Source organism: Sus scrofa, chromosome Y (assembly GCF_054392235.1).
Source record: "Sus scrofa isolate SSC_HxYL_T2T_F1_AM1 chromosome Y, Sscrofa_HxYL_maternal_Yorkshire_Landrace_v2.0, whole genome shotgun sequence".
Lineage (NCBI taxonomy): Eukaryota > Metazoa > Chordata > Mammalia > Artiodactyla > Suidae > Sus > Sus scrofa.
The window spans coordinates 26,878,210-26,897,394 of NC_139402.1; positions in this window are offsets into that span (position 1 = coordinate 26,878,210).

Genomic DNA, 19,185 nt, shown 5'->3' on the forward strand with positions numbered 1-19,185 from the left:
TTATCTCCATCTGTAGAGCCATAGACACCACTCTCATCAGGCTCCCAAGCTCAATGTGGATTCTAGAGGCTTGGTGTTTGAGCATGTGATATCTCAAGGGCATCAGTGGGCAGAATACCTCAAGGGAGTTCCTAAATATGAAGAACGAATTCAGCTTCTTGGCCATTTGAAACAAGACATCCCACGGCACAAACAAGGAAACCATGCCCCAATGCTCTCCACCAAGCAGGAGGCCCTGGATGTAACCCCTGAAGCAGACATTCCCAATGGGGCCACTTCAGCTCCACACTTCGGAATCCATATTTCCATAGCCGAAGCCACAGGGGAGCCCTCCAAACAGAGGCCTTTTAACCGAGATGTAGCCGGTCTATTTCAGGTGCCTTTTCCACAGGTGGATAAGAACAAGCCCTCCCTCTCATTTTGGGCGTATGGGGAGTGTGGTGCCTGGGGCCAGTGCCAGTGTGTTTGTTGTGTCTACAATCATAAGGAAGGAAAGGTGGGTCGATTGTCTGATCTTGCAGGAGCCCTGTGATGATGCCTGCAGTTTGAGGGTATTGAAAGTTCCCTCCTGGAAGGGAGTGGGCTCTGTTCCTGACCATCCTGAGGCTAGAGAATGAGGAGGTCTATTCCATAGAGACTGGTTTCGGTTGACAGACATCCTGCACTCTGGGCTCTGGTTGGCCAGCCCACTGGCCAAGGCTGCTCAGACCATTGTTTGGGTGCCCAATCATTGAGACCTGAAGAGTCATAGACTGCATATTCTATATCCCCTAAGAACGAGTCCAGAGATCCAAACCAGAGCAAATCCACAATACCTCATGGACCAGGTAGGGAATGCTTCAGATCAGCAATTTCTTGGTAGAGCACTCATGTGATCAATGTTTCAAGAGTGTTGTTGTCTGAGTCCAATATGGGACCCTAGAGACCGAAGTACATATGAAGTGGTCAGCGTGTCCAGAGGAAGAGCTGAATGTGGGAAGTGTTGTGGAAGGATGACCTAGTTGGTGTGTCTCCATACAGCACAGGGAATCTTTCTGGACCACTGGTTTTATATTTGACCAGACCTAGGATGACAAGGAGAAATGGCTGGGGGATCACTTGGACCATTCTCTCGGCTAATATATTACTTCCAATATCACCCTAGGTCAGCTTGTAGCAGGAGGATTCAAGAGAAATTGAAGGGGTGTAAAGGGGATAGTGAGAGTCCTAGAGAGAAGGAGATCAAAAGAAAGAGAGAGAGAGGAACAGGAGCTGTTGATTCAAGCAACCTTCATTGGCAGGATAGTTTCTCCAAGGACATGTCTTGGGTTAAGGTGGATAGCACACAAATGGGACAAAGCCGCACACTGGTACCAGAGTCTTCTCTCCTTCCTGGCCTGACTTCCAAAATGTGTCCATTCCAATCCCTGCTCCATACTGGAAGACAGGTTTGAAAGCCTTGCTGTGGTCCCTATAACTTCTCCAATGGCATGGTGTGGAAATCAGGTTAAAATATATTCCAGAGTTTCCTTCAGTGGAAAACCCTCCTCCCATGGAAAAGGATGCTCATGTGTTGTTCTTCCTCCATCGGCCATTGTGTTCCTGTTCAGGCTGCGTGGGGAGTGGGTCTTGTTCAATCCCATATTTTCTTTCCACATGAGATTGTAGACTGTGTCTTCCTGGGAAGCAGTCCGTGAACCACCGTGTTGAGCCTGACGCACGTGCAGGGGAAGAGATATCCTTCTGTAGAGAGCAGGTGGGCACAGAGGAGGTGGAGTTGCCTTCCATCTGAGAAGGTCAGGCCCAATGGTTGCCATGGCAATGGCATGATGCCCACCAAGCCTTGTGACACCACTGACCCTCTCTGAGAAGTGAGGCAAATGATGGGCTCAAAGTGAGAATCTGTCACCATCACGACTCAATTGTTGTACATCGGGCAGCCCGAGCTCATGATCTGGAGGTATGTGGATACAAAATTAAAGGATGATCCATTGGATGTATTGGACAATTGGAGGATATGTATTTATTCCAGGATTCCTCTCAGGGCCACCATTCTCATCAGGCTCCTGAGTAAATAAATATCCACTGCTCAGGCTTGCTTTTGTATTATGATATATCTGAAATGGACCAGTGAGCTTATCACTTCCACTCTTTTCCAACAGGGGATAAAAGACTCCTAAGGATGACCGGGATGATCAATCTCATTCCAGACCTCAAAAAATGAAAATAGGCCCCTCTGCCTTCAGACAAGGACGAGGCCCTCAATATCAACCCTGAGGAAAAATTTGAATGGGGAAAGGACAATTCCCTGCATCTGAACATCAACTTCAGTAGATGAAATCACACACTAGCTATCCACAGTATCAAATTTCCGAGAATGAAGCTGTGAGATGTCTGCTGGGTATTTCACAGGTTGATAAGTATAAGTCCTGTCTAATGGGGTTCTGGATGGAAGTGGGGTGACTACTTCCACTGCTGGCTTGTTTGTGGCGTACACAATTGTCAAGAATTTCAGGAGTCTCTCTTCTCCTCCGTGAGCCGTGTGGTGAGGGCTATATGGGCAGGTCTTGAGGTTTCCCTCTTGGACGAGAGGGGCCTCTGGCCTGCCAATTGAGGGTCTAGAGAAGGAGGAGGATGCTCCCAATTGGAGACTGGTTTTAGGGGACCGAATCCTTGAACTCTGTCCCATTGTCATTCAGACCCTGCTGAAGGGTGCTCAGACCCCTTCTTAGATGCCAATTCACTGAGACATGGAGAGTCAGAGACTTCATTTCCTAATTCTCCTTAGAACGAATCGAGAGATCCACCTCACCAGCAACTTCAGAGACCTCAACACACACGTGGGTTGTGCTACAGATAAGTGAATTCTCACTAGGTCCCGTATGTGTAGGTGGTTGAAAAGATGTTGATCTCGGAGTCAAATATGTGATCATGTAGAACGCAGTACAAATGGGATGGTTATCTGTCAGTGTGAAGGGCTGACAATGGTAAGATAGTGGTACACTGTGTAAGGTGGAATATCTCCATACAAATAGAGAAATTATTTCAGGAAAAATTCTTTTATATTTGATAGGAGTTTGGAAGACTGTTGGAAAATCTTGGTGAAAGAATTTGACTGCTCTCCTGGCTGAGATATGCCAAACTGGACCAGCACAGATCACATTGGATGAGGAGGATTCGAGAGAATATGAAGGAGGAAGAAGCCGAGCGAGAGAGTGAGAGAGAGAGATAGAGAGAAAGGGAAAGAGATGAGATTTGGATACAAGCTACAATCCAGGGCACAATGTCATTCCCAAGCCCTTGTCTGTGTTTCCGGGGTCTATTAGACACAAAGGCTATATCAGGACTCTTGCGTTAGATTTTCACTCGTTCTTGGCCTGTCTCTAGACATATGTCGGTTGCAAGCAGTCCTCCGTGCTGGGCACCCATGCCTTCCCAAAGGACACGAGGTGTGGGTCAAGGTAAATGACACCCTCTATTTTCCCTAAGCGGAAAAGGCCCTTCCTATTGAATTGGCAGCTCAGAGGGTGTTTTTCCTCAGTCGTTCCTTGATTTCATTGTACAGGGGACTTTGGTTAGGGTGTTTGGAATGATATCGATTCTCTCCAAAAGAGATTCTCTCCTGTGTATTCGTGTCAGGCAGCGACTGAGAAAGCACTTGACCCTGAAGTGCCGCACATGTTCTCAGAGATCCATCATGAGAGAGAAAATTGGGCTCCCCAGTGTGTGGAGTTGCCTTCTTTCTGAACGGTGCAGTGCCAGATGTGGTCATGGCACTGATATGATGCCCATGGAGCCTTGTGACCACACAACCTCTCTGTGAGAAAAGTGGTGTGTGATGGGCCATATGTGGGACATTCTCAACCTTAAACCTTGAGAGTTCCATGATGGACACCAGGAGCTCTTGCTCTGGAGGAATGTCGAAGTTGATGGAAAGGAGGATCCATCAGATGGGTGGTCCTCTTGGATGAACACTATTATCTCCATCTGTAGAGCCATAGACACCACTCTCATCAGGCTCCCAAGCTCAATGTGGATTCTAGAGGCTTGGTGTTTGCACATGTGATATCTTCAGGGCATCAGTGGGCAGAATACCTCAAGGGAGTTCCTAAATATGAAGAAAGAATTCTGCTCCTTGGCCATTTGAAACAAGACATCCCACGGCACAAACAAGGAAACCATGCCCCAATGCTCTCCACCAAGCAGGAGGCCCTGGATGTAACCCCTGAAGCAGACATTCCCAATGGGGCCACTTCAGCTCCACACTTCGGAATCCATATTTCCATAGCCGAAGCCACAGGGGAGCCCTCCAAACAGAGGCCTTTTAACCGAGATGTAGCCGGTCTATTTCAGGTGCCTTTTCCACAGGTGGATAAGAACAAGCCCTCCCTCTCATTTTGGCCGTATGGGGAGTGTGGTGCCTGGGGCCAGTGCCAGTGTGTTTGTTGTGTCTACAATCATAAGGAAGGAAAGGTGGGTCGATTGTCTGATCTTGCAGGAGCCCTGTGATGATGCCTGCAGTTTGAGGGTATTGAAAGTTCCCTCCTGGAAGGGAGTGGGCTCTGTTCCTGACAATCCTGAGGCTAGAGAATGAGGAGGTCTATTCCATAGAGACTGGTTTCGGTTGACAGACATCCTGCACTCTGGGCTCTGGTTGGCCAGCCCACTGGCCAAGGCTGCTCAGACCATTGTTTGGGTGCCCAATCATTGAGACCTGAAGAGTCATAGACTGCATATTCTATATCCCCTAAGAACGAGTCCAGAGATCCAAACCAGAGCAAATCCACAATACCTCATGGACCAGGTAGGGAATGCTTCAGATCAGCAATTTCTTGGTAGAGCACTCATGTGATCAATGTTTCAAGAGTGTTGTTGTCTGAGTCCTATATGGGACCCTAGAGACCGAAGTATATATGAAGTGGTCAGCGTGTCCATAGGAAGAGCTGAATGTGGGAAGTGTTGTGGAAGGATGACCTAGTTGGGGTGTCTCCATACAGCACAGGGAATCTTTCTGGACCACTGGTTTTATATTTGACCAGACCTAGGATGACAAGAAGAAATGGCTGGGGGATCACTTGGACCATTCTCTCGGCTAATATATTACTTCCAGTATCACCCTAGGTCAGCTTGTAGCAGGAGGATTCAAGAGAAATTGAAGGGGTGTAAAGGGGATAGTGAGAGTCCTAGAGAGAAGGAGATCAAAAGAAAGAGAGAGAGAGGAACAGGAGCTGTTGATTCAAGCAACCTTCATTGGCAGGATAGTTTCTCCAAGGACATGTCTTGGGTTAAGGTGGATAGCACACAAATGGGACAAAGCCGCACACTGGTACCAGAGTCTTCTCTCCTTCCTGGCCTGACTTCCAAAATGTGTCCATTCCAATCCCTGCTCCATACTGGAAGACAGGTTTGAAAGCCTTGCTGTGGTCCCTATAACTTCTCCAATGGCATGGTGTGGAAATCAGGTTAAAATATATTCCAGAGTTTCCTTCAGTGGAAAACCCTCCTCCCATGGAAAAGGATGCTCATGTGTTGTTCTTCCTCCATCGGCCATTGTGTTCCTGTTCAGGCTGCGTGGGGAGTGGGTCTTGTTCAATCCCATATTTTCTTTCCACATGAGATTGTAGACTGTGTCTTCCTGGGAAGCAGTCCGTGAACCACCGTGTTGAGCCTGACGCACGTGCAGGGGAAGAGATATCCTTCTGTAGAGAGCAGGTGGGCACAGAGGAGGTGGAGTTGCCTTCCATCTGAGAAGGTCAGGCCCAATGCTTGCCATGGCAATGGCATGATGCCCACCAAGCCTTGTGACACCACTGACCCTCTCTGAGAAGTGAGGCAAGTGATGGGCTCAAAGTGAGAATCTGTCACCATCACGACTCAATTGTTGTACATCGGGCAGCCCGAGCTCATGATCTGGAGGTATGTGGATACAAAATTAAAGGATGATCCATTGGATGTATTGGACAATTGGAGGATATGTATTTATTCCAGGATTCTTCTCAGGGCCACCATTCTCATCAGGCTCCTGAGTAAATAAATATCCACTGCTCAGGCTTGCTTTTGTATTATGATATATCTGAAATGGACCAGTGAGCTTATCACTTCCACTCTTTTCCAACAGGGGATAAAAGACTCCTAAGTATGACCGGGATGATCAATCTCATTCCAGACCTCAAAAAATGAAAATAGGCCCCTCTGCCTTCAGACAAGGACGAGGCCCTCAATATCAACCCTGAGGAAAAATTTGAATGGGGAAAGGACAATTCCCTGCATCTGAACATCAACTTCAGTAGATGAAATCACACACTAGCTATCCACAGTATCAAATTTCCGAGAATGAAGCTGTGAGATGTCTGCTGGGTATTTCACAGGTTGATAAGTATAAGTCCTGTCTAATGGGGTGCTGGATGGAAGTGGGGTGACTAGTTCCACTGCTGGCTTGTTTGTGGCGTACACAATTGTCAAGAATTTCAGGAGTCTCTCTTCTCCTCCGTGAGCCGTGTGGTGAGGGCTATATGGGCAGGTCTTGAGGTTTCCCTCTTGGACGAGAGGGGCCTCTGGCCTGCCAATTGAGGGTCTAGAGAAGGAGGAGGATGCTCCCAATTGGAGACTGGTTTTAGGGGACCGAATCCTTGAACTCTGTCCCATTGTCATTCACACCCTGCTGAAGGGTGCTCAGACCCCTTCTTAGATGCCAATTCACTGAGACATGGAGAGTCAGAGACTTCATTTCCTAATTCTCCTTAGAACGAATCGAGAGATCCACCTCACCAGCAAATCAGAGACCTCAACACACACGTGGGTTGTGCTACAGATAAGTGAATTCTCACTAGGTCCCGTATGTGTAGGTGGTTGAAAAGATGTGATCTCGGAGTCAAATATGTGATCATGTAGAACGCAGTACAAATGGGATGGTTATCTGTCAGTGTGAAGGGCTGACAATGGTAAGATAGTGGTACACTGTGTAAGGTGGAATATCTCCATACAAATAGAGAAATTATTTCAGGAAAAATTCTTTTATATTTGATAGGAGTTTGGAAGACTGTTGGAAAATCTTGGTGAAAGAATTTGACTGCTCTCCTGGCTGAGATATGCCAAACTGGACCAGCACAGATCACATTGGATGAGGAGGATTCGAGAGAATATGAAGGAGGAAGAAGCCGAGCGAGAGAGTGAGAGAGAGAGATAGAGAGAAAGGGAAAGAGATGAGATTTGGATACAAGCTACAATCCAGGGCACAATGTCATTCCCAAGCCCTTGTCTGTGTTTCCGGGGTCTATTAGACACAAAGGCTATATCAGGACTCTTGCGTTAGATTTTCACTCGTTCTTGGCCTGTCTCTAGACATATGTCGGTTGCAAGCAGTCCTCCGTGCTGGGCACCCATGCCTTCCCAAAGGACACGAGGTGTGGGTCAAGGTAAATGACACCCTCTATTTTCCCTAAGCGGAAAAGGCCCTTCCTATTGAATTGGCAGCTCAGAGGGTGTTTTTCCTCAGTCGTTCCTTGATTTCATTGTACAGGGGACTTTGGTTAGGGTGTTTGGAATGATATCGATTCTCTCCAAAAGAGATTCTCTCCTGTGTATTCGTGTCAGGCAGCGACTGAGAAAGCACTTGACCCTGAAGTGCCGCACATGTTCTCAGAGATCCATCATGAGAGAGAAAATTGGGTTCCCCAGTGTGTGGAGTTGCCTTCCTTCTGAACGGTGCAGTGCCAGAGGTGGCCATGGCACTGATATGATGCCCATGGAGCCTTGTGACCACACAACCTCTCTGTGAGAAAAGTGGTGTGTGATGGGCCATATGTGGGACATTCTCAACCTTAAACCTTGAGAGTTCCATGATGGACACCAGGAGCTCTTGCTCTGGAGGAATGTCGAAGTTGATGGAAAGGAGGATCCATCAGATGGGTGGTCCTCTTGGATGAACACTATTATCTCCATCTGTAGAGCCATAGACACCACTCTCATCAGGCTCCCAAGCTCAATGTGGATTCTAGAGGCTTGGTGTTTGCACATGTGATATCTTCAGGGCATCAGTGGGCAGAATACCTCAAGGGAGTTCCTAAATATGAAGAACGAATTCTGCTTCTTGGCCATTTGAAACAAGACATCCCACGGCACAAACAAGGAAACCATGCCCCAATGCTCTCCACCAAGCAGGAGGCCCTGGATGTAACCCCTGAAGCAGACATTCCCAATGGGGCCACTTCAGCTCCACACTTCGGAATCCATATTTCCATAGCCGAAGCCACAGGGGAGCCCTCCAAACAGAGGCCTTTTAACCGAGATGTAGCCGGTCTATTTCAGGTGCCTTTTCCACAGGTGGATAAGAACAAGCCCTCCCTCTCATTTTGGCCGTATGGGGAGTGTGGTGCCTGGGGCCAGTGCCAGTGTGTTTGTTGTGTCTACAATCATAAGGAAGGAAAGGTGGGTCGATTGTCTGATCTTGCAGGAGCCCTGTGATGATGCCTGCAGTTTGAGGGTATTGAAAGTTCCCTCCTGGAAGGGAGTGGGCTCTGTTCCTGACCATCCTGAGGCTAGAGAATGAGGAGGTCTATTCCATAGAGACTGGTTTCGGTTGACAGACATCCTGCACTCTGGGCTCTGGTTGGCCAGCCCACTGGCCAAGGCTGCTCAGACCATTGTTTGGGTGCCCAATCATTGAGACCTGAAGAGTCATAGACTGCATATTCTATATCCCCTAAGAACGAGTCCAGAGATCCAAACCAGAGCAAATCCACAATACCTCATGGACCAGGTAGGGAATGCTTCAGATCAGCAATTTCTTGGTAGAGCACTCATGTGATCAACGTTTCAAGAGTGTTGTTGTCTGAGTCCTATATGGGACCCTAGAGACCGAAGTACATATGAAGTGGTCAGCGTGTCCAGAGGAAGAGCTGAATGTGGGAAGTGTTGTGGAAGGATGACCTAGTTGGGGTGTCTCCATACAGCACAGGGAATCTTTCTGGACCACTGGTTTTATATTTGACCAGACCTAGGATGACAAGAAGAAATGGCTGGGGGATCACTTGGACCATTCTCTCGGCTAATATATTACTTCCAATATCACCCTAGGTCAGCTTGTAGCAGGAGGATTCAAGAGAAATTGAAGGGGTGTAAAGGGGATAGTGAGAGTCCTAGAGAGAAGGAGATCAAAAGAAAGAGAGAGAGAGGAACAGGAGCTGTTGATTCAAGCAACCTTCATTGGCAGGATAGTTTCTCCAAGGACATGTCTTGGGTTAAGGTGGATAGCACACAAATGGGACAAAGCCGCACACTGGTACCAGAGTCTTCTCTCCTTCCTGGCCTGACTTCCAAAATGTGTCCATTCCAATCCCTGCTCCATACTGGAAGACAGGTTTGAAAGCCTTGCTGTGGTCCCTATAACTTCTCCAATGGCATGGTGTGGAAATCAGGTTAAAATATATTCCAGAGTTTCCTTCAGTGGAAAACCCTCCTCCCATGGAAAAGGATGCTCATGTGTTGTTCTTCCTCCATCGGCCATTGTGTTCCTGTTCAGGCTGCGTGGGGAGTGGGTCTTGTTCAATCCCATATTTTCTTTCCACATGAGATTGTAGACTGTGTCTTCCTGGGAAGCAGTCCGTGAACCACCGTGTTGAGCCTGACGCACGTGCAGGGGAAGAGATATCCTTCTGTAGAGAGCAGGTGGGCACAGAGGAGGTGGAGTTGCCTTCCATCTGAGAAGGTCAGGCCCAATGGTTGCCATGGCAATGGCATGATGCCCACCAAGCCTTGTGACACCACTGACCCTCTCTGAGAAGTGAGGCAAGTGATGGGCTCAAAGTGAGAATCTGTCACCATCACGACTCAATTGTTGTACATCGGGCAGCCCGAGCTCATGATCTGGAGGTATGTGGATACAAAATTAAAGGATGATCCATTGGATGTATTGGACAATTGGAGGATATGTATTTATTCCAGGATTCTTCTCAGGGCCACCATTCTCATCAGGCTCCTGAGTAAATAAATATCCACTGCTCAGGCTTGCTTTTGTATTATGATATATCTGAAATGGACCAGTGAGCTTATCACTTCCACTCTTTTCCAACAGGGGATAAAAGACTCCTAAGTATGACCGGGATGATCAATCTCATTCCAGACCTCAAAAAATGAAAATAGGCCCCTCTGCCTTCAGACAAGGACGAGGCCCTCAATATCAACCCTGAGGAAAAATTTGAATGGGGAAAGGACAATTCCCTGCATCTGAACATCAACTTCAGTAGATGAAATCACACACTAGCTATCCACAGTATCAAATTTCCGAGAATGAAGCTGTGAGATGTCTGCTGGGTATTTCACAGGTTGATAAGTATAAGTCCTGTCTAATGGGGTGCTGGATGGAAGTGGGGTGACTAGTTCCACTGCTGGCTTGTTTGTGGCGTACACAATTGTCAAGAATTTCAGGAGTCTCTCTTCTCCTCCGTGAGCCGTGTGGTGAGGGCTATATGGGCAGGTCTTGAGGTTTCCCTCTTGGACGAGAGGGGCCTCTGGCCTGCCAATTGAGGGTCTAGAGAAGGAGGAGGATGCTCCCAATTGGAGACTGGTTTTAGGGGACCGAATCCTTGAACTCTCTCCCATTGTCATTCAGACCCTGCTGAAGGATGCTCAGACCCCTTCTTAGATGCCAATTCACTGAGACATGGAGAGTCAGAGACTTCATTTCCTAATTCTCCTTAGAACGAATCGAGAGATCCACCTCACCAGCAACTTCAGAGACCTCAACACACACGTGGGTTGTGCTACAGATAAGTGAATTCTCACTAGGTCCCGTATGTGTAGGTGGTTGAAAAGATGTTGATCTCGGAGTCAAATATGTGATCATGTAGAACGCAGTACAAATGGGATGGTTATCTGTCAGTGTGAAGGGCTGACAATGGTAAGATAGTGGTACACTGTGTAAGGTGGAATATCTCCATACAAATAGAGAAATTATTTCAGGAAAAATTCTTTTATATTTGATAGGAGTTTGGAAGACTGTTGGAAAATCTTGGTGAAAGAATTTGACTGCTCTCCTGGCTGAGATATGCCAAACTGGACCAGCACAGATCACATTGGATGAGGAGGATTCGAGAAAATATGAAGGAGGAAGAATCCGAGCGAGAGAGTGAGAGAGAGAGATAGAGAGAAAGGGAAAGAGATGAGATTTGGATACAAGCTACAATCCAGGGCACAATGTCATTCCCAAGCCCTTGTCTGTGTTTCCGGGGTCTATTAGACACAAAGGCTATATCAGGACTCTTGCGTTAGATTTTCACTCGTTCTTGGCCTGTCTCTAGACATATGTCGGTTGCAAGCAGTCCTCCGTGCTGGGCACCCATGCCTTCCCAAAGGACACGCGGTGTGGGTCAAGGTAAATGACACCCTCTATTTTCCCTAAGCGGAAAAGGCCCTTCCTATTGAATTGGCAGCTCAGAGGGTGTTTTTCCTCAGTCGTTCCTTGATTTCATTGTACAGGGGACTTTGGTTAGGGTGTTTGGAATGATATCGATTCTCTCCAAAAGAGATTCTCTCCTGTGTATTCGTGTCAGGCAGCGACTGAGAAAGCACTTGACCCTGAAGTGCCGCACATGTTCTCAGAGATCCATCATGAGAGAGAAAATTGGGTTCCCCAGTGTGTGGAGTTGCCTTCCTTCTGAACGGTGCAGTGCCAGAGGTGGCCATGGCACTGATATGATGCCCATGGAGCCTTGTGACCACACAACCTCTCTGTGAGAAAAGTGGTCTGTGATGGGCCATATGTGGGACATTCTCAACCTTAAACCTTGAGAGTTCAATGATGGCCACCAGGAGCTCTTGCTCTGGAGGAATGTCGAAGTTGATGGAAAGGAGGATCCATCAGATGGGTGCTGCTCTTGGATGAACACTATTATCTCCATCTGTAGAGCCATAGACACCACTCTCATCAGGCTCCCAAGCTCAATGTGGATTCTAGAGGCTTGGTGTTTGCACATGTGATATCTTCAGGGCATCAGTGGGCAGAATACCTCAAGGGAGTTCCTAAATATGAAGAAAGAATTCTGCTTCTTGGCCATTTGAAACAAGACATCCCACGGCACAAACAAGGAAACCATGCCCCAATGCTCTCCACCAAGCAGGAGGCCCTGGATGTAACCCCTGAAGCAGACAGTCCCAATGGGGCCACTTCAGCTCCACACTTCGGAATCCATATTTCCATAGCCGAAGCCACAGGGGAGCCCTCCAAACAGAGGCCTTTTAACCGAGATGTAGCCGGTCTATTTCAGGTGCCTTTTCCACAGGTGGATAAGAACAAGCCCTCCCTCTCATTTTGGCCGTATGGGGAGTGTGGTGCCTGGGGCCAGTGCCAGTGTGTTTGTTGTGTCTACAATCATAAGGAAGGAAAGGTGGGTCGATTGTCTGATCTTGCAGGAGCCCTGTGATGATGCCTGCAGTTTGAGGGTATTGAAAGTTCCCTCCTGGAAGGGAGTGGGCTCTGTTCCTGACCATCCTGAGGCTAGAGAATGAGGAGGTCTATTCCATAGAGACTGGTTTCGGTTGACAGACATCCTGCACTCTGGGCTCTGGTTGGCCAGCCCACTGGCCAAGGCTGCTCAGACCATTGTTTGGGTGCCCAATCATTGAGACCTGAAGAGTCATAGACTGCATATTCTATATCCCCTAAGAACGAGTCCAGAGATCCAAACCAGAGCAAATCCACAATACCTCATGGACCAGGTAGGGAATGCTTCAGATCAGCAATTTCTTGGTAGAGCACTCATGTGATCAATGTTTCAAGAGTGTTGTTGTCTGAGTCCAATATGGGACCCTAGAGACCGAAGTACATATGAAGTGGTCAGCGTGTCCAGAGGAAGAGCTGAATGTGGGAAGTGTTGTGGAAGGATGACCTAGTTGGGGTGTCTCCATACAGCACAGGGAATCTTTCTGGACCACTGGTTTTATATTTGACCAGACCTAGGATGACAAGAAGAAATGGCTGGGGGATCACTTGGACCATTCTCTCGGCTAATATATTACTTCCAGTATCACCCTAGGTCAGCTTGTAGCAGGAGGATTCAAGAGAAATTGAAGGGGTGTAAAGGGGATATTGAGAGTCCTAGAGAGAAGGAGATCAAAAGAAAGAGAGAGAGAGGAACAGGAGCTGTTGATTCAAGCAACCTTCATTGTCAGGATAGTTTCTCCAAGGACATGTCTTGGGTTAAGGTGGATAGCACACAAATGGGACAAAGCCGCACACTGGTACCAGAGTCTTCTCTCCTTCCTGGCCTGACTTCCAAAATGTGTCCATTCCAATCCCTGCTCCATACTGGAAGACAGGTTTGAAAGCCTTGCTGTGGTCCCTATAACTTCTCCAATGGCATGGTGTGGAAATCAGGTTAAAATATATTCCAGAGTTTCCTTCAGTGGAAAACCCTCCTCCCATGGAAAAGGATGCTCATGTGTTGTTCTTCCTCCATCGGCCATTGTGTTCCTGTTCAGGCTGCGTGGGGAGTGGGTCTTTTTCAATCTCATATTTTCTTTCCACATGAGATTGTAGACTGTGTCTTCCTGGGAAGCAGTCCGTGAACCACCGTGTTGAGCCTGACGCACGTGCAGGGGAAGAGATATCCTTCTGTAGAGAGCAGGTGGGCACAGAGGAGGTGGAGTTGCCTTCCATCTGAGAAGTTCAGGCCCAATGGTTGCCATGGCAATGGCATGATGCCCACCAAGCCTTGTGACACCACTGACCCTCTCTGAGAAGTGAGGCAAGTGATGGGCTCAAAGTGAGAATCTGTCACCATCACGACTCAATTGTTGTACATCGGGCAGCCCGAGCTCATGATCTGGAGGTATGTGGATACAAAATTAAAGGATGATCCATTGGATGTATTGGACAATTGGAGGATATGTATTTATTCCAGGATTCTTCTCAGGGCCACCATTCTCATCAGGCTCCTGAGTAAATAAATATCCACTGCTCAGGCTTGCTTTTGTATTATGATATATCTGAAATGGACCAGTGAGCTTATCACTTCCACTCTTTTCCAACAGGGGATAAAAGACTCCTAAGTATGACCGGGATGATCAATCTCATTCCAGACCTCAAAAAATGAAAATAGGCCCCTCTGCCTTCAAACAAGGACGAGGCCCTCAATATCAACCCTGAGGAAAAATTTGAATGGGGAAAGGACAATTCCCTGTATCTGAACATCAACTTCAGTAGATGAAATCACACACTAGCTATCCACAGTATCAAATTTCCGAGAATGAAGCTGTGAGATGTCTGCTGGGTATTTCACAGGTTGATAAGTATAAGTCCTGTCTAATGGGCTGCTGGATGGAAGTGGGGTGACTAGTTCCACTACTGGCTTGTTTGTGGCGTACACAATTGTCAAGAATTTCAGGAGTCTCTCTTCTCCTCCGTGAGCCGTGTGGTGAGGGCTATATGGGCAGGTCTTGAGGTTTCCCTCTTGGACGAGAGGGGCCTCTGGCCTGCCAATGGAGGGTCTAGAGAAGGAGGAGGATGCTCCCAATTGGAGACTGGTTTTAGGGGACCGAATCCTTGAACTCTGTCCCATTGTCATTCAGACCCTGCTGAAGGGTGCTCAGACCCCTTCTTAGATGCCAATTCACTGAGACATGGAGAGTCAGAGACTTCATTTCCTAATTCTCCTTAGAACGAATCGAGAGATCCACCTCACCAGCAACTTCAGAGACCTCAACACACACGTGGGTTGTGCTACAGATAAGTGAATTCTCACTAGGTCCCGTATGTGTAGGTGGTTGAAAAGATGTTGATCTCGGAGTCAAATATGTGATCATGTAGAACGCAGTACAAATGGGATGGTTATCTGTCAGTGTGAAGGGCTGACAATGGTAAGATAGTGGTACACTGTGTAAGGTGGAATATCTCCATACAAATAGAGAAATTATTTCAGGAAAAATTCTTTTATATTTGATAGGAGTTTGGAAGACTGTTGGAAAATCTTGGTGAAAGAATTTGACTGCTCTCCTGGCTGAGATATGCCAAACTGGACCAGCACAGATCACATTGGATGAGGAGGATTCGAGAGAATATGAAGGAGGAAGAAGCCGAGCGAGAGAGTGAGAGAGAGAGATAGAGAGAAAGAGAGAGAGATGAGATTTGGATACAAGCTACAATCCAGGGCACAATGTCATTCCCAAGCCCTTGTCTGTGTTTCCGGGGTCTATTAGACACAAAGGCTATATCAGGACTCTTGCGTTAGATTTTCACTCGTTCTTGGCCTGTCTCTAGACATATGTCGGTTGCAAGCAGTCCTCCGTGCTGGGCACCCATGCCTTCCCAAAGGACACGAGGTGTGGGTCAAGGTAAATGACACCCTCTATTTTCCCTAAGCGGAAAAGGCCCTTCCTATTGAATTGGCAGCTCAGAGGGTGTTTTTCCTCAGTCGTTCCTTGATTTCATTGTACAGGGGACTTTGGTTAGGGTGTTTGGAATGATATCGATTCTCTCCAAAAGAGATTCTCTCCTGTGTATTCGTGTCAGGCAGCGACTGAGAAAGCACTTGACCCTGAAGTGCCGCACATGTTCTCAGAGATCCATCATGAGAGAGAAAATTGGGTTCCCCAGTGTGTGGAGTTGCCTTCCTTCTGAACGGTGCAGTGCCAGAGGTGGCCATGGCACTGATATGATGCCCATGGAGCCTTGTGACCACACAACCTCTCTGTGAGAAAAGTGGTGTGTGATGGGCCATATGTGGGACATTCTCAACCTTAAACATTGAGAGTTCAATGATGGCCACCAGGAGCTCTTGCTCTGGAGGAATGTCGAAGTTGATGGAAAGGAGGATCCATCAGATGGGTGCTGCTCTTGGATGAACACTATTATCTCCATCTGTAGAGCCATAGACACCACTCTCATCAGGCTCCCAAGCTCAATGTGGATTCTAGAGGCTTGGTGTTTGCACATGTGATATCTTCAGGGCATCAGTGGGCAGAATACCTCAAGGGAGTTCCTAAATATGAAGAAAGAATTCTGCTTCTTGGCCATTTGAAACAAGACATCCCACGGCACAAACAAGGAAACCATGCCCCAATGCTCTCCACCAAGCAGGAGGCCCTGGATGTAACCCCTGAAGCAGACATTCCCAATGGGGCCACTTCAGCTCCACACTTCGGAATCCATATTTCCATAGCCGAAGCCACAGGGGAGCCCTCCAAACAGAGGCCTTTTAACCGAGATGTAGCCGGTCTATTTCAGGTGCCTTTTCCACAGGTGGATAAGAACAAGCCCTCCCTCTCATTTTGGCCGTATGGGGAGTGTGGTGCCTGGGGCCAGTGCCAGTGTGTTTGTTGTGTCTACAATCATAAGGAAGGAAAGGTGGGTCGATTGTCTGATCTTGCAGGAGCCCTGTGATGATGCCTGCAGTTTGAGGGTATTGAAAGTTCCCTCCTGGAAGGGAGTGGGCTCTGTTCCTGACCATCCTGAGGCTAGAGAATGAGGAGGTCTATTCCATAGAGACTGGTTTCGGTTGACAGACATCCTGCACTCTGGGCTCTGGTTGGCCAGCCCACTGGCCAAGGCTGCTCAGACCATTGTTTGGGTGCCCAATCATTGAGACCTGAAGAGTCATAGACTGCATATTCTATATCCCCTAAGAACGAGTCCAGAGATCCAAACCAGAGCAAATCCACAATACCTCATGGACCAGGTAGGGAATGCTTCAGATCAGCAATTTCTTGGTAGAGCACTCATGTGATCAATGTTTCAAGAGTGTTGTTGTCTGAGTCCAATATGGGACCCTAGAGACCGAAGTACATATGAAGTGGTCAGCGTGTCCAGAGGAAGAGCTGAATGTGGGAAGTGTTGTGGAAGGATGACCTAGTTGGGGTGTCTCCATACAGCACAGGGAATCTTTCTGGACCACTGGTTTTATATTTGACCAGACCTAGGATGACAAGAAGAAATGGCTGGGGGATCACTTGGACCATTCTCTCGGCTAATATATTACTTCCAGTATCACCCTAGGTCAGCTTGTAGCAGGAGGATTCAAGAGAAATTGAAGGGGTGTAAAGGGGATAGTGAGAGTCCTAGAGAGAAGGAGATCAAAAGAAAGAGAGAGAGAGGAACAGGAGCTGTTGATTCAAGCAACCTTCATTGTCAGGATAGTTTCTCCAAGGACATGTCTTGGGTTAAGGTGGATAGCACACAAATGGGACAAAGCCGCACACTGGTACCAGAGTCTTCTCTCCTTCCTGGCCTGACTTCCAAAATGTGTCCATTCCAATCCCTGCTCCATACTGGAAGACAGGTTTGAAAGCCTTGCTGTGGTCCCTATAACTTCTCCAATGGCATGGTGTGGAAATCAGGTTAAAATATATTCCAGAGTTTCCTTCAGTGGAAAACCCTCCTCCCATGGAAAAGGATGCTCATGTGTTGTTCTTCCTCCATCGGCCATTGTGTTCCTGTTCAGGCTGCGTGGGGAGTGGGTCTTTTTCAATCTCATATTTTCTTTCCACATGAGATTGTAGACTGTGTCTTCCTGGGAAGCAGTCCGTGAACCACCGTGTTGAGCCTGACGCACGTGCAGGGGAAGAGATATCCTTCTGTAGAGAGCAGGTGGGCACAGAGGAGGTGGAGTTGCCTTCCATCTGAGAAGGTCAGGCCCAATGGTTGCCATGGCAATGGCATGATGCCCACCAAGCCTTGTGACACCACTGACCCTCTCTGAGAAGTGAGGCAAGTGATGGGCTCAAAGTGAGAATCTGTCACCATCACGACTCAATTGTTGTACATCGGGCAGCCCGAGCTCATGATCTGGAGGTATGTGGATACAAAATTAAAGGATGATCCATTGGATGTATTGGACAATTGGAGGATATGTATTTATTCCAGGATTCCTCTCAGGGCCACCATTCTCATCAGGCTCCTGAGTAAATATATATCCCCTGCTCAGGCTTGCTTTTGTATTATGATATATCTGAAATGGACCAGTGAGCTTATCACTTCCACTCTTTTCCAACAGGGGATAAAAGACTCCTAAGTATGACCGGGATGATCAATCTCATTCCAGACCTCAAAAAATGAAAATAGGCCCCTCTGCCTTCAGACAAGGACGAGGCCCTCAATATCAACCCTGAGGAAAAATTTGAATGGGGAAAGGACAATTCCCTGCATCTGAACATCAACTTCAGTAGATGAAATCACACACTAGCTATCCACAGTATCAAATTTCCGAGAATGAAGCTGTGAGATGTCTGCTGGGTATTTCACAGGTTGATAAGTATAAGTCCTGTCTAATGGGGTGCTGGATGGAAGTGGGGTGACTAGTTCCACTGCTGGCTTGTTTGTGGCGTACACAATTGTCAAGAATTTCAGGAGTCTCTCTTCTCCTCCGTGAGCCGTGTGGTGAGGGCTATATGGGCAGGTCTTGAGGTTTCCCTCTTGGACGAGAGGGGCCTCTGGCCTGCCAATGGAGGGTCTAGAGAAGGAGGAGGATGCTCCCAATTGGAGACTGGTTTTAGGGGACCGAATCCTTGAACTCTGTCCCATTGTCATTCAGACCCTGCTGAAGGGTGCTCAGACCCCTTCTTAGATGCCAATTCACTGAGACATGGAGAGTCAGAGACTTCATTTCCTAATTCTCCTTAGAACGAATCGAGAGATCCACCTCACCAGCAACTTCAGAGACCTCAACACACACGTGGGTTGTGCTACAGATAAGTGAATTCTCACTAGGTCCCGTATGTGTAGGTGGTTGAAAAGATGTTGATCTCGGAGTCAAATATGTGATCATGTAGAACGCAGTACAAATGGGATGGTTATCTGTCAGTGTGAAGGGCTGACAATGGTAAGATAGTGGTACACTGTGTAAGGTGGAATATCTCCATACAAATAGAGAAATTATTTCAGGAAAAATTCTTTTATATTTGATCGGAGTTTGGAAGACTGTTGGAAAATCTTGGTGAAAGAATTTGACTGCTCTCCTGGCTGAGATATGCCAAACTGGACCAGCACAGATCACATTGGATGAGGAGGATTCGAGAGAATATGAAGGAGGAAGAAGCCGAGCGAGAGAGTGAGAGAGAGAGATAGAGAGAAAGAGAGAGAGATGAGATTTGGATACAAGCTACAATCCAGGGCACAATGTCATTCCCAAGCCCTTGTCTGTGTTTCCGGGGTCTATTAGACACAAAGGCTATATCAGGACTCTTGCGTTAGATTTTCACTCGTTCTTGGCCTGTCTC